Below are 16,027 nucleotides of genomic sequence, written 5' to 3' on the forward strand. Positions count from 1 at the left end.
GGGTGAAAGGAATGAAACCTAAGAGCTGGTTTTGGAAGAGGGGCCACAGAGGAAAAAGGAGAAAGGAAAGGGGAGAGACGCTTCTAGCCAGCCTGGTGGGGAGGAGAGAATCTTGGTGTTAACAGGCCAAGGAAAACGAATGGGAGCATCTCAACAAGCATGAAGACCACATTCTGTAAAATTCAGCTTCCATTCCCAATTTGTGGTTTTGTTCACTTTTAATTTTTTGAAAAAATTTCAGATTTCTAGAAAGTTGAAGAATGGAGCAAAGAATTTTCTTTATCAAGTTTCACGCATTTGTCAACATTTTACCACATTTGCTCTGTCATTTCTCTCACGTGTATATGTTTATTTTCAGTGAGCTTGGGAGTCTCACCAGCCCCTCCCCTCCTACTGGGCCCTGGGTTTGGTTTTGCCTTGCTCCCCCAGGAGGCACCCCTGGTGCAGGGCTTATCTCTTTGTGTTTCTGATATCTTTTCTTGTTGGTCCTGTAAATCCTCACTATTTTGTGAGTGTGTTGATGCCTTTAAATCGCTTTTTAAAATTATTTTGTCAAGCTTTTCTTGCTGCCACAGTGGGTGGTTGGCTGTTACTGCTCTGCTGTTTCCAGAAGCAGAGGAGAGACCTATAGTTTTGTCATCAGGGGACAAAGGGGCCTGTAGAGGACGGCTGTTTAGCACCTTTCCACCAGCCCCCATTCTTGGCCCAGCTGCACCCCTGTTCTCTGTTGCCTGTGGCCATCCTTCCTGGGGCCTTTGGGACTACACCAGTGTACCTAGGTTGCTCCTCTGCTATCCTGCAGCCACACCACTGCCCTGCCGTCCCTCTGTCCCAGGGTATCTGGCCAGCCGCCCTCTTCCACCTGCTCTCTAACGCAGCAGTCCCACTGCCTTGAAGCTTTAAGCCTTTCACAAAATTCACTGAACTTTTAGTGAGGTTTTATTTACTTTTTTTAATTTATTTATTTATTTATTTATCTGTTTTATTGGTTGTGTTGGGTCATCTTTTGCTGTGCACAGGCTTTCTTCAGTTGTGGTGAGTGGGGGCTACTCTTCGTTGTGGTGCATGGGCTCCTCATTGCCGTGGCTTCTCTCGTTGTGGAACACAGGCTCTAGGCACGTGGGCTTCAGTAGTTGCAGCACATGGGCTCAATAGTTGTGGCTCACAGGCTCTAAAGTGCGGGCTCAATAGTTGTGGCGTACGGGCTTAGTTGCTCCGTGGCATGTGGGATCTTCCTGGAGCAGGGATGGAACCCTTGACCCCTGCATTGGCAGGCGGATTCTTAACCACTGCGCCACCTAGGAAGCCCTATAATGAGGTTTTAGAAGAAATTAGAACTAGATAAATGTGTTCCATCATTAATCGTAAATTAAAGCATTTTTGTTCATGTTATTTAAAAAAAAAACACGATGAGATTTATTCTTATTAGAAGGTTTGATTTGTTAAATTATAGCACACATGGACAGTGAAATTCCAAACAATTAAAGATGTGTTGGTCTATTTATTGATCTATGGGACATTCTTGACAGAGTATTGAGTAAGGTAAAAACAGAAACGGATGAAGCATGGTCCTCAGTAGCTCATTGATGCATTTCAGCACGTCTGTGTGTGTGGAGACCACCCCCACACACACATGTTCGTCAGAATACCAACAGTGCTTCTCTCTGAGTTTTCCTTTCTTATGTTGTTTGGATTTTATTTATCTTATGGTGAGCATGAATTATTTTTCTGAAAACAAAGTTCTTCAAAAATGTGTAATACATGTTGACCAGTGGTAGGCCGTATGCAGAAAGGTTTCACGTGTAAGTTCAAACCCTTGGTTTCTTATATGTTCCTCCCTATGGTGCCCACTTATAAGTTACCCTTTCTAGAGACCTGTTGTTTTCATCTTTTCCCCCTTCTGGGAACTGCTGCCAGCATCCTGGTCTCTGAGAGAAGCACTCTTGCATAGTCTCGTAGAGCCAGAAAGAACCTTATTTTTCAGATGCAGAAACTGCAGCCCAGAAATGTCAAGCAACTGGGCACGACAGGGCACAGCAGTGTGTCCTGCAACCCTAGTCTGCTTGCTGCTTTCCAGTTTAACTTGTCTTCTTACCCATATAAGCTTCAAATAGCACCCCCGCCCCCCAAAAAACCCAGCTTCACCATAATCCTTTATAAACCTTTCAAATTTTAAGGATATTTTTCCATTCAAATCCAGTTACAACCATAAATTGATAGTCTAAAACGTCCATGAACTCGTCGGAGAGATTGGCTCCTCTGTGACCCAGCAGGCACATGGGTCATAATTGGATTTGGGGTCCATTCAGCCCCTCTCGGCCAACAGTTAAGTAGCTGCCCTCGCGCCGCACTGTTCTAAGAACCAGAGCAGCAGAGCGCGGCTGCGGCGCCCTGTTCGCCAGAACATCCGCGTAATTGTGTTATGCACCACCAGATGCCGTCAGCATGAGAGTCATCCTTTGTTAGGTGCAGATCTCGTTGCTGAGTGCGGTGCATTAGTGGCCTGCTTGGAAATACTTGGAGAGGATGAAAAATGTTGCCTCCATAACAAGACCTTTTTTTAAGGATAGAAGCATAAACAAGATTGAGTGATAGAAGCTAACAAGTCACTGCATCTGATTAACAGAAAACAGACACAGGCACCATTTATTGAGGATGTACTCTATTTCAGGCATCACTTTAGCACATCATGTCTGCTAATTCACAGCCACCCCACCCATTTCCCAGTTGAGAAAACCAAGGCCCAAAGGGATCAAGTATTCTGCCCAAGGTCACTAAGGTAGTAACAAGTGGAGCTGAAATTCCAACCCACGTATTCTCACTTTCCACCCCAGTTCTTAATGCCTTTGTTCTACCACTGCCTGATGTCTCAGGGGCTTAATAAAGATCCACTAAGTGAAGCGTTCAAAGTTAGAAACTAAGGGGGCTACTGCACCTAGTGATGACCTGAAGGTACCCCGAGCAGCAGTTGTCTTGATTTAACTACAAAACTTGGACCATAAAGAACTAGTCTTTGAAAGTACTTTGTTTTCCCGAATGGCACCAGCTCAGATCACCGAATTCAACCATGGCTGCAACGTTGGAGAACAGGGACGGCTTGTCCAAAGGCCGTGTCCTGCCCCAGGTCGGGCAAGGGCCCCTGGGGTCCAGACAGGCACTTCACCGGGGGTGCATTATGTTGTGCTCCTTTTTGATAAAGTCCTTCTGGTTTCAAATGTAGAAAGCAGTCAAGAATAGAGCTTCCTCAGGGGTGAGAGAGGGAAGGGCCTGCTGAGGGGGACCCGGTGAGGCAAAGCAGGCGCCCAGACTGGCGAAGGACCGGAGGCCGGCATCTCGTCCTAGAGGAGAGGCACCTCATCCTGCCATCAGGCTGTGCCTGTCCTGCCCCAAGACACGGAGGTCGCAGCCGCCTGCCGAGCTCCTTGTGGGGCTCTTGGCACCGCCTGCAGCTCTGCCCCTCACCGTCCCCAGGGGCGGGTCAGGCTCCTCTTCCCAGGTTCAGGAACAGCTCATACGAGAACCAAGCGGAGTCCTCGTTAGACCGACAGGTTCTCCCCTCACCAAATCCTGTGTGTCAGGAAAATAGGAACCAAGTAGAAACATAATCTCTATTTGCCATGTAATTTGGGATCAGCTGCATAGAAAAGGATCAGCTAAGTGTCTTTCAACACATAACAGAACACAAGAGTGTTTTAACTAATAAAAAAAATCACATATTTAGGTGGCATGTTTTTCACCGAGGGCAAATGGACCTTTTGGTCAACCCCTTGGGTAACGCACTAATGTATTAGAATTTAGTATGAGAAGAACGCCCTGCGCAGGGGTGTCGAATCACTGCTCATGAGCACCTGTGGTTTTGTCCTTGTCCCGTCATTAGTTTTTGTGGCACATTTGTTGAATGCCTGTTATTTGCTGAGAGTACAGCAGAGGTAAAGGATGCTGTGCCCTCTCTTTACCTCCATGGTCCTCCCCAATTGAGGCCAAGTTCAGTGTCAGATGTCAGAAAACCCGTGGAGGGGTGTAGGCCACCCCCGCCTTTGGAGTGCACAGGGCCTTGGAGATTGGGTGGGGGAGGGTGCTGTCATTCTTCTTTACTGGCTGGTATCCTTACAGGACTGGCCTCTGAGCAGGGATTAGTTGATGGGCAGGTGAGATGAAGAATGAAACCCAGCACAGGTAAATATCAGCATGAAATAATTGTCCAGCATCCATCATTATCTGCTTCCCCTCCCCAGAGGGTGGACACACAGCACACATGCACACGGCCCCTGACTGTGGGGTTCCCGGTGTCCTGATGCCTGTATCACTTTAGGGCCCTGATTCCCAGGCTCTTCTCCACAGGGCCTGGCACAAGCGCCCTTGAGGCTTATTTGATTGTGTCTTTCACTAGTCCTTCCTGCTGCAGCCCTGGGCAAGACATACATGAAGAGCCCAGAATCCATTGGAAGAGAGCTCATGTCCAGAAAGAACCACTCATATCTATTTGAGACATGGAGGAAGGATGTAGAGAACATAAATAAAAACTAAGAAAACTATGTATTTTTTTCAGTATATCTTTCTTACAACTCTGCACTGTTCTGTCTGCTGGTAAACATATTAAAAGTTCCGCAGTCTTCTTTTGGCTGTCTCTTATTTGTCATGTGTAATAAAAGCAGTTTCTTTTCCTGAAATGATACCTGTCCTTGTGCTTTAGATAAGAGCCACTACGTTGCTGGAGCTGTTGGTCACCAGGTGTGGTGGTATTGTGTAATATTTCATCAGAAAGGCCAGCCTAAGTGAAGGATGAAGCAATATAACAAGAGTTGTTGGACATTTACTAATTTGTACTAATAGTGTCTAATTCAATCCTGACAAGGAATTCTAACTAGGTTCTGAAGCAGGAAATAGGGCTTTTGTCAACAGATCACGCTGTTGGGGGCTGTATCTCTTTATTCCTAGGAGTCTGGGCTGTCTTAAACTTTAACTGTCAAAGAGCCAGGGCTTGAATCCGGCTGACACCTATTGAGTTCGTCTTATGCATCACCTGTACCAGGAGGTGGGGACACATCCCGAATAGCCATGTGTGTCCACCAGAGGCTTTACCGCATAAGGAGCCTGAGCCTTAGAATCCTGTCGTGACTTCACCATGTTCTTGTGGTGGAGTCTAGGCTAGAAATCATTTTGTTTCTTCCATGTGACTTCCTTCACTGAGAAGTTCACTTGCCTTAATTAAGAGCTTTTCTGAGGAAACCAGTTTCTTCTGGCCTTTATCTCTTCTCAGTCTGACCCACTGCTGCCAGCTCTCCTCGCCCCACCCGCCTCCCCACCCAGTCCCTCACAAAGCTGCCAGTCCTCAGGTGCAGAAAACGGGAATGAACTAGACCTTAGCTTCAGACACCACTTTCTGAAATGAAAATATCTGCCTTATAAACTTACACTGTAGTTTCACAGTGTAAAAAGGGATGATGGGTTGCGGGTCGGTGGTGGAAAATTGTGAGGAAAGTGAATATTACCCCTTTCCCTGTGTGCAAATAAAGGCAGGCTGAAGAATTGCAGGAAAACCAGAAAAGAGGGAGAGTTTCAATGGCTGGAGGGAGGAGCACCTAGGTTTGTGGGGAAACCAGTTGGCTGTGGGATTTCCTTGTCCTGAGCAGGACCTCCACACCCACCCCGGCCCCACTCGGCCCTGGAGTAGCAGGTCCTTTCCTGTGGGAGGGAGGATGTAAGCTTGGTGAACGTGTGCAACAAAGCTGATTAACTACAGAATTGGGGTTTGCAAAGGGAACGTTCATCATGGAGTTCCAGCTATGGTTGTCACCAACAAAACGTGTTTCAAGTGAAAGTGGCAATGAGAAGTGCTGGGCAGTCTTGCATCACCAAATTTACAGCCAGGTTGATAGAGCAGGCAGTGCTTCTGCTGTGCCCGCGCACTGGAACGCCACCCAGCGGGACTGGAGAAGGATGGCTCCAGCACAGCGAGGGCAGGAGGGAGGGCATGCTGCTCTCGACTGTTTCCCTCCAAGCAGCAGGTAGACAGCGCCCCGTACTCTTAACCAGACGAACGCTCTGTCCCCTTTGTGTTACCAGCTGGTTACTCGCTCCTTGCGTTAGGCAGTGCGGACAGAGTGGGGAGTGGGGAGCACGTGGGCTGTATTTGAATGAAATAACATCCATCGAGAGACCTGACCAGAGGCGCTCTCTCTGTGTGGTGAAGTCCCATCAGATCTGAGACACTTTTGATTATAGGTCAGACCTTGTTTTAAGGACCACTGAGAAAGGAAGAGAAAACAGCAGGGGAAAGAGGAACTTGATCTGTGGGATGTTAACGAAGAAAATGTAAACATTAGAATGGATGAGCTGTGATACTTGCAATGTGACATTGAGAAAGATTTGTTGTAATTTTGAACATCATCAACCAAGTTAGGAATGACTTGAGAGGATTAACTCAATTTGGAAATTATGTAGGTGCCAAGGATCAGGGTAGAATTAATTTCATCATGTCATCTCCGCAGAAGTAAGTATTTCATTCAGTATGTTTATCATGCTTTCAAGTGGTACAAGTTTGGATTTATGGAGTAAGAGACAATCGTTACCAAAAATGATCCCTGCCAGGCCACCACCCCAAGGAACCATGCTTGGTGTCATGACTGCTTCATGAGAAGACTGAGAAGTTGGTTCATAAACTGTTGCCTTCTCCTTTGAAGTAGATCTTCCGGCTTCTGACATCTTCATTTCCGTCCCCCTGTGTCACTTCTGAAGAGATCTTATTCCCAGGTCACGTTGTGTCACTTATCTGCTTAAAAACCCTCTGTGATTCAAATCTACCTACTCACAGTACTTCTCAGATTTTTCTATCAAAATGCAAACCTTTGAGAGTCCAGAGTGCTGAAATGCCTGTCACGAGCAGTTTCTTTGAAGAACTTGATTTTGTCTTAAGTGTATATGGACTTTACATTCTACTCTGATACATGTCATTACTTTAATATGGTTTAAATTATGGTATTGCTCAGTTAAATTACCTGAATTTGTTTCCTTCAAATCAACTTTTTCATTCAACAGAGATTTGAGGTCCCACTGTGTGCTTGGCCAGTTCTAGATACTGAGGATAAAGTGGTGAACAAGACAGAGTTCCTCCTCTGTGAAAACGTATGGCTAAAGACCCAGTGTGATTAATTTAGGCTTTGTAAAATGTAATCTGTTGTCCTCATTTAAGGTGCTGTGTTTTTGAGGAAAATTGGTTTTCCAGGAGAATTTGTCCTATAACTTCAAGGCCCTCCGATTTGAGAAGCGGGCCCCTATAAAGTCTTCCCAGCTGAGCATGGCCCCGGCCCCTCAACAGTGAGCCTCAGCCTCCCAAACTGACGTGGCTCCTGCCCTCGCTCCAACGCCGAGCTCAGGTGCACCCCAGAAAACCCTTTCCTGCACCTGCACCCTGACCCCCACCCCTAGGCCCCATCGCACCTCACACATCAGTGCACGTCTTACATGTTTTAGTTGTTTTCTTTTAGATCAAGTATCATGTTTTAATTTATCTCTGTGTTGTCATGCCTGGTACAGTGCATGGCATGTATATGTTGGATAAATTTTTTTTTTTTTAATTTATTTGGCTGCATCAGTTCTTAGTTGTGGCACACGGGATCTTCATTGTCATGTGCGGGCTCCTTTAGTTGCGACATGCGGGATCTAGTTCACTGACCAGGGATCGAACCCAGGCCCCTGCATTGGGAGCACGGGGTCTTAACCACTGGGCCACCAGGGAAGTCCCTGTTGAATAAATTTTTAAATTAATTCCTTATGGTACAGGCTTCTTGAGGCTGGGGCCTACCCTACTCTGCTTAGTACCAGATGCTTTAGATCTGATAAACAAGTCATACCACAGGGGTTTTTTTGTTTTTTTGTTGTTTTTATAAATTTATTATTTATTTGTTTGTTTACTTATTTACTTATTTATTTTATTGGCTGTGTTGGGTCTTTTTTTGCTGTGCATGGGCTTTCTTTAGTTGTGATGAGTGGGGGCTCCTTTTCATTGTGGTGTGCGGGCTCCTCATTGCTGTGGCTTCTGTTGTTGTGGAGCACAGGCTCTAGGCGCATGGGCTTCAGTAGTTGTAGCACATGGGCTCAATAGTTGTGGCTCACAGGCTCTAAAGCACAGGCTCAGTAGTTGTGGCACACAGGCTTCATTGCTCCACGGCATGTGGGATCTTCCTGGAGCAGAGATCGAACCCGTGTCCCCTGCATTAGCAGGCAGATTCTTAACCACTGCGCCACCTAGGAAGCCCCCATACCACAGTTTTTATGTTATGCATCTGGAGTCATAATTGCTGATCTTTTCTTTGAGAGAAAGAGAGGAAGAGGGAGAAACTTTATATAATTAGAAAAACATTAGAGGGCACTTGGATTCCATCTTGATTGGGATTTTTTTTTTTTTTTCAGTTTAAAAAAAAAAAAAGATATCCAGAGCTTAAATTCTTCAATATAAATACTGCATAGAAGGACGTTAGAAAACGTGTTGGGATCGTCGTGTGTGTGTGTGTGTGTGTGTGTGTGCGTGCGCACGCGTGTGCGTGTGTGTGTACGCGCGTGCGTGTGTGTGTTCTCTAGTCCCAAGCAGATCAAGGTTAGTTTCCAGGTTGTCAGTGTTCATTCCTCTAAAGCTGTTGTGGAAGAGACGTCCGTCTGTACCTGTGCCTAGAGTGTGCGTGCTGGGAGGCTCGGGGGACCCAGGCGCTGGCAGCCGTGCTTGCCTTTGGGGGAAGAGTTGGAGGCAGAGGACAGGTGTGGAGGAAGGAGGCTCATGTCTCACTGTGTCATCCTTAAGGGGGGTTTGCCATATGCACGTATTCTGTAGCCTTTTTAATTTGTAATATAACTCACAGACGCATATATAACAAATATAACATGTAATGAATAATTACAAAGCAAATATTCATGTAACCACCACCCCCACCAGGCACCCCCACAACTCCCCGTAGGTCCTGTGTAGGACCTTTAGGGATTCCTGTTTCTAGACTCCATATGAGTGGAATCATACTGAAGAAGTCCTTTCATCTTGCCTCTTTCACTCAGCAGCATTTGGTAAGATGTGTGCATGCTGTGTGTAGCTGTATCTCATTCATCGCCACAGCTTCTAGATATTATATAATATCCACTACTGGTGGACACTTGGGTTGTTTCTAGTTCACACCGTTAGTGCTGCTGTGAACGTTCTTATACACACGTTGTGGTGTATCTGAATTCCATTGGGTTGTGTGCCCAGGAGTGCATTCCCAGCTCACGGGCACGTTTATCTGCCTCTGTCCTTGAGGCCGCCAGACCCCGCAGCCCTGCCCAGCAGTGTGAGACATCCAACCCAACACAGCTCCTCCCAGCACCTGGTGTCCTCAGACTACTTGCCAGTCTCTTGGGTGTCTCATAGTGTCTTGTAGTTTTAATTCTCATTCCTCTAGCCATTAGTGAGTGACCATCCTTTCACGAGTGATTAGCCTTTTGGGTATGTTCATGAACTGCCTGGTTAAGACTTATGCCTACTTTTCTGTTGGTACACTGGGTATTTCTTACTGATGTGTTGGAAATGCTTACATATTCTGGACACTAATTCATTGGCTACGTGTATTCAAGTAGTTCCCCTACTCTGTGGCTTGTCTTTTCAGTCTTCGTGGTGTCTCAGTGAAGAAAAATGTTCGATTTTATATAGTTCGGTATGTCAGTCTTTTAATGATTGTAGTTCTTAGGTCTTAAGAAGTCTTTCTCTACTTCTTTCTCTACATGAGATATTCTTTTGTACCATTTTCTAAAAGCATTAGAGTTTTGTCTTTCAGATGGAAGCCCTAACTCTCCAGGAACTTATTTTTTATTTGTGCATATAATGTGATCCAGTTTCTCTCTTTCTGCTTCCTTCTTCCTTTCTGTCCCAGTGCCATAGTTTTAAAGGCTGATCTTTATTCACTGTTCTGTAATCCAGTTCTGTCATAAATCATGTGTTCACGTCTGTACAGACCTGTTCTGGGCTCTGTTCTCTGTGGCAGGACAGGGCTTGGCCGTTTTCATTCATGAAGTTTCCAGGTGAGTCTAGATTTCTGGAACAGCAAGTCCCCCCACCTGTTGTTCTTCTCCAAGGGTCTTGGTTAGTGCAGACCCTTTGCTTTTCCACATGGCTTTTAGAATCCACTTACCAGTTCACAGAAGTCTCTGTCAGATATGGATTGCGATGGCACTGAACCTGAAGGTCAGTTCCTTAATCTAGGAATGTTCCTAGAGAGACCTGGTGCAAGCATCGAACTAGGTGAGGAGCTGGTGAGAGCTTCTCTCTGAGACCTCGAACAGATGAGGGTGCCGCTCTCTCCGCTTCCTTGCAGTGTTGCTCAGGCAAGAAAAAGAACAGTGTGGATCTTTCCACAGAAAACCAAAGGGAGTTACAGGTACATCATTAGAATTGATGAGAGTTGAAGTAGCTAGATACTCAAGTAATACCTCAAATCTTTTCTTTTCTATATCACAGTAGCAGTTAGAAAATTCTTAAGTCTTTTTAAAGATACAATGTACAGTAGCATCAGAACATAACAAATACCTAAGAATAAATGTAAAAAACGATGCTTAATATGTTTTTAGGAGAAAATTGTGAAATTTTATTGACAGACACTTAAGGAAAAAAGAAATTGGAAACATATTCCATGTTGATGAATTGAAAGGTTCAACGTTGCAAAGACTTCTGCTCTCCCCAAATTGATATGGGAAATTTGAAGGGCCATGAATAGTCAAGACATGAAGCAGAGCACGGTGAAGGAACTTAGTCTAACAGATAGTAAGGTCCATTGTAAGGCTCTGAGACTGGCGTTGGTGCCGGGAGAAGCGATGGTATAGTAGAAGGGCTGTCATGTCTACACACACTTGATCCAGGACAGAGGAAATGCAGGAGGCTGTGGGGAAAATGGTCATTTCAAAAAATTGTGTGTGAATTTTCTCTTTCAAAAACAAAGTAGTATCGCTGAACCATTCTTCATGGGGGAAACTTGCCATCTGCTAAGTGTCCTTATATGGGAAATAGAATAAGTGGAATTTAGTGCATGTTAATGATGAATCCCTAATTTACTCCAAATTGTTAGTAATTGGATGCAACTTTATCTCTACTCACTTTGTACTAAGAATAAATATATTGGAAAGACAAGAGGACCCATAGCTGAAGGTTTAGCTCTTTCCTTTTGGAGAGTTTGCGCGTTGGTTTCTGTTTTGTGTGGTGTCTCTTGTCTGAGGGCTCAGGACAAGCACACGTTGATAGACTCATGGCCCCATACTCTCAGGAAGGCGCAAGAGTGCTGGGGGGCAGGGGGTGGGCGGTGGACGCACGGAGGGTCTCTGAAAGTCAGTCTACCTCGGCTGCTTACAAGGAGTACGTGAGTGACCTCGAAGTGGTTCCCTCCCTCCATAGGCGTGCCTCCAGGGGCATCTCTCCAGGTGATGTTCTCTGAGCCTGCGGTTTGTGCAGCTCTGGCTTTTTGTCTCGTTGGGGTTGTGTTTATTTGGGAAAAGCCATCATCTCCGTGCTAGAAAGGCCTGTCTTTCTGTGACTGTCCTGCTGAAAGTTGGTCCTTTTTGAATCTTGGAGTGTGTCTCTTCCACCAAGACATGTCATGTGGAAGTGGGCTTGGCCTTTTTTTTTTTTTTTTTTTAAATAACTTTTCTGCCCACAGAGTTCACATGATGCCTCTTCACATACAGTGACAGTGACAGTGATGCAGCCTTATCGTGTCCTATCCTATGATTTGGGGGTTAAAATGTATTGTCACGTCTATCAGTCCCTTCAGTAATCGAGGTGCACAGATGTTCGAAACACCTGTGGAGTCAGCTGTAACATGCTCAGTCGTTTAGGATTCACTTGGGAAGACCTGTAGTGGTTCCTCACTGCCCAGACCCTTGACCACACTTGCCTGGTAGTAGAGGAGTCTCAAGCACACACCTCCAATGTGTGTCAATTCCTATATTAAGTATTAGTACAACTTACTTTTTTATTCTTTGTAGAAGAAAATATAAGTAGAAGTTCTAGTGTCATCACTTGGGCAGCCCCCGGGGCTCACCCCCCATTTGGAGGTCTGGGGTCAGTGGAAGGGGTCCACTCCTTATAGTTCGCTCTGGTGCCACTGATGTGAGAACACTGCCCTCCCTCACCGTGGGATGAGGAACACTCACAAAGCCATAAATGGAGGCTGTCACCCCACTCTGATGGTAACCTTTGTTAAGCATCTCTGTGCATCCTTTATGAGTTACAGGCTTCCCTTTAGTAAGTATGTTTTCAGAAAAATGATGCATTCTCGTCTTCAGATGCCATTGGTTAATGTCTTTTCTCTGCTCCTCGCCCCCTGCAGGTTTTACATGAGTATGTCCATACAGTTTGCTTCTGGTATCAGCAAGAATTTACCTTGAAATAATTGGGAAGTATCCCAAGTTCACATTAACAAATCAGTGAAAATAGTTGAGGGAGAGGGGGATGAAAAGATTTTTACAAACATAAGGTACTTGTATTATTTGTGTAGAAGAATATTATAGCTCTTAACATGAAAAAATAATAAAAGGAAATATTAATTAACATTAAGAATGTTCTCCAGGGAAACATATGGACACCAAGTGGGGAAAGTGGGGGGGGGGGGGCAAGAGGGGGTTGGGGTGGGATGAATTGGGAGATTGGGATTGCCATATATACATTACTAATAAGAAAAAAAATCACATTGTACACTTTAAATATATGCAGTCTATTGTATGTCAATTGTATCTCAATAAAATTTCTTTAAAAAAAAAAAAAAAAGAATGTTCTCCAGGGACTTCCCTGATGGTCCATTAGTTAAGAATCCGTCTTGCAGTGTAGGGGACACCAATTCAATCCCTGGTCAGGGAACTAAGATCCCACATGCCGCAGGGCAGCTAAACCTGCGAGCTGCAACTGCTGAGCCTCAGCGCCACAACTAGAGAGCCCACATGCCACAACTAAGACCTGACACAGCCAAAAAAAATATTTTTTAAAAAAGAATGTTCTCCAGCCAAAAGTGTGATTGCCTCTTTCGTGTTCCTCTTTCTCTTAGATCAGAGGACTCAACACAGTGTTGGGCTTCTGGGTGGTGCCCTGGGACTTGTCCTGGCGGCTGTCCTCTTCACCCCCTGCTAGTTACAGAGCTCTGTCACGGGGGATCCTGGCAGCGCCCACAGGCTATAGAATTGTCTTATGTTGTGCTGTTTAGTTGATATTCTCTTTCGGGCTCAAGGCTGCTCGTTAATATGTCCTGAAACAAGAATGTTGGTGTTGTTAACCTATATACAGTTTAAAATCATAGTAGGCCACTGTCACTCATGGGCAGAATTCAGAATCCATTCTTTTTGTATTCGGCTTCATAGAAGTGATTGTAAAAATTGGGTCAAATCCAGGGTCGTGGTTTATTACTTAAGAGTCAGGCAGTCTTGAATACCAAACACTGAAGTGTAATATACCAACAGTGTCAGTCTTGGTTAGTTTTTTGGTTTGGGGTGGTTTTTTTTTTTTAATATTTATTGATTAACTTTTTTGGCTGTGTCAGGTCTTAGCTGCAGCATGTGGGCTTCTTCATTGCAGCATGTGGGCTTCTTAGTCGTGGCATGCATGCGATCTAGTTGCCTGACCAGGGGAGCTTGGGCCCCCTGCATTGGGAGCGCAGAGTCTTACCCCCTGGACCACCAGGGAAGTCCCAGTCCTGGTTAGTTTTTATTTGAGTCACATTACATGATAATCGGAATGGTAAAGTCAAGTACGGGTTGTATTCTGTCATACATTTTTGCTTCTTTCAAGATTAGCAATGCTAACTTAATAGTTTTTAAAGAGCTTATTTTTTAATTACAAAATAACTCATACTGTTAAGGAATCGGAATGCATAAAGGTAAAAAAGCATATTTGTCCACCACTTCCACACGTTTTTATCCCTCAGTGGTACAGTCCTACTAACACAGCAGAAAGAAAAGATTTTTAAAATATGCTGACCAATAAGAAGCTAAATTAACTTGCATTCAAAAAACACATGGAGATATTTGATAGGGGCTATGGAAGCAATATTTTTACAACTATATTCAATTTGATTGCTATAATATAGTTTTTTTTAAAACAGAGAAATTGTAAATGTAGCCAGATGAGGTTTTAAAAAGTAAAGAGTTGATGAAATTATGCTCACAAACTTTTTTATAAACTGTAAACAAAAATAGTACAGTAACACTTTAGCTGTCTGGAACCCTGGAAGAATTGACGATTTCCAGAAAGTTGAGATTTTCTTACTTTTCAGAAGGATTTTAGATACAAATTTTATGGAAAAAAAATTTTTTTACTCTGCTTTTCCTTCTTACCGTAATAGGTTTGTTTTAGTGTTTTGATGGCAGCTAAGTCCTCATCAGGTGGCTCTTAGGGGTAAGTGCAGGCTTCTCAGTTCCCTGTGGCACCAAGAATGCAAGAAAGCCAGGTTCCAAGTATACAAGTTGTAACTACAAAATGCACTCATTTAAGGTGATTCTGGCAAAGTGGAGGGTGAGCAAAGGTGTAGAACTGAGTGAGGACCGAAGTCGAGCATGGAGATAATTCAGCAGATGAAAGCTTTTCATTGGAAAGGGCTGGATATTTGAATGTATAGATCCAAACATTGTAGTGACTCACATAAGTGATTCCAGTCACCTGGACTCAGTGTTCATGGATCAGTTTGGTCCCCATGGTCCCCTGAGCACTCTTCAGGCAGCATATTGTCACCCCTTAGACCAGCTACGCACTGCTGACTTCTGCGTGCAGTTCGGGAACTAGGAGAGCTTCCCAGGAAATGGGCCATTCGGATGGCTGTGCTGAGTGCCTGCTGTTTGCAGGGCTCCACACTGGGGATTAGGGGGTACAGATAACCAGGAAACAATCACCTGGCACCTGCCCTCAGAAAGTAGCTGGATGGCAAGAAGTGCCCAGCAAGGTAGCTGACTGTTCAAGGCAGGGGGAGCTAAATGTCCTGTCTGACCAGGAAATGAGGGGGGCCTGAGCAAGGACCCTGAACAGGAGGAGGCAGTTAGGGCAGGAAAGGAAAGTGGGGCAGGCAGGGAAGACTCTGATGCTGAGAGAGGCGAGTGGAAGCAGGAAAGTCAGCCCCCACCAGGCATCCACTGGGGTGCTGACTGGTGTGGGGCAGGGGGCTCAGCAGCTTTGGTCTCAGGACCCCTTCACTCTGCTGAAAACTGTGTAGGACCCAGAGAGCTTTTGTTTATGTGGGTTTAGCTACTGATACTGACCACATAAGAAATTAAACCGGAAAAAATGTGTTTATTAATTCATTAAAAATAATAAGCCTATTACGTGTTAGCAGAAATAACACATTTTTATGAAAATAGCCATATTTTCTAAAACAGAAACAAGTTTAGTGAGAGAGTGGTATCATTTTCTATTTTTGCAAATCTTTTTAATGTCTGGCTTAATAGGAGATAGCTGGATTCTCCTGTCTGACTACATTCAGTCTGCTGCCTTATGTTTTGGTTGAAACAATGTAGGAAGACACATGATTGGGAAAAGGAGGGGTGTTTTAATAGGCGTTTCAGATAGTTGTGGACATTTTCTTTGATATTACACCAAAATTTAACAAGTGAGAAGTTTCTTGAAGGAATCTGCAATGTGGAATCTGAAACCATATTACTAAGCTCTCTGTACATTTTATTACATTAAAACCCAGTGGACTGTCTTACCTTTGAATGGCTCTTTTGCCCTTGACTGATGCTGTAACACCACTTTACTGATCATGTGGAAAATACTGGTTCACTGAGTCATACAGATCTTCTGAGACATTTTGCAGATCTTGGACCCGTTTCAGTCAATGTGTCAATAAATCCTATTCGTTAATATCACCACCGATCTCGTCCTCAGCCAGAAGAGCTGTCAAGCCTACGCTGGCAGATAGGAGTTTCCCACACTTCCCAGAACACAGAGTTCCTTCACTTTCCAGTCCTACCCTCTATTTCTGTGTCTCATCTCTGTTGTAATAAAGATTACATGAGAAAACTATGTGTAAATATGTATAAA

The 16,027-nt window shown here is 44.6% G+C and overlaps 1 protein-coding gene across 11 annotated transcripts in view; it reads left to right on the top strand.

Moving 5' to 3' along the window:
* PPP2R5C (protein phosphatase 2 regulatory subunit B'gamma) overlaps nt 1-16,027 on the top strand; it is a 137,791-nt gene that overhangs the window by 66,531 nt on the left and 55,233 nt on the right. The window lies entirely within an intron of this gene.

This window comes from Hippopotamus amphibius, chromosome 4 (genome assembly GCF_030028045.1).
Source record: "Hippopotamus amphibius kiboko isolate mHipAmp2 chromosome 4, mHipAmp2.hap2, whole genome shotgun sequence".
Taxonomy (NCBI): Eukaryota; Metazoa; Chordata; class Mammalia; order Artiodactyla; family Hippopotamidae; genus Hippopotamus; species Hippopotamus amphibius.